This window comes from Orycteropus afer, unplaced genomic scaffold, assembly GCF_000298275.1.
Source record: "Orycteropus afer afer isolate SDZICR_OR568_19922 unplaced genomic scaffold, OryAfe1.0 scaffold00293, whole genome shotgun sequence".
Lineage (NCBI taxonomy): Eukaryota > Metazoa > Chordata > Mammalia > Tubulidentata > Orycteropodidae > Orycteropus > Orycteropus afer.
In genome coordinates, this window is record NW_006921880.1 from 3,325,373 (window position 1) to 3,325,931 (window position 559).

A 559-nucleotide genomic window follows, 5' to 3' on the forward strand; every position below is an offset into this window, starting at 1 on the left:
ATCAGAGTTGTATCCTTTCACCATACTTATTCAATCTGTATGCTGAGAAAATAATCCAAGAAGCTGGACTATATGAAGAACATGGCATCAGGATTGGAGAAAGACTTCATTAATAACCTACAATATGCAGATGCACAACCTTGTTTCCTAAAAGTGAAGATGACTTGAAGTACTTACTGATGAAGATCAAAGACTACAGTCTTCAGTGTGGATTACACCTCAACATAAAGAAAACAAAAATCTTCACAACTGGACCAATAAGGGACATCATAATAAATGGAGAAAGAATTGACATCAGGGGTTTCATTTTAATTGGATCCATAATCAACAGCCTTGGAAGCAGAAGTCAGGAAATCAGACATCATGTTGCACTGGGCAAATCTACTCCAAATGATCTCTTTAAAGTGTTAAGGAGCAAAGATGTCACTTTGAAGACTAAGGTGCACCTAACCCATGCCATGGTATTTTCATTTGTCTCATATACATATGACAGCTGGACAATGAAAAAGGAAGAGTGAAGAAAAGTTGATGCCTTTGAATTACGGTGTTGACAAAGAAT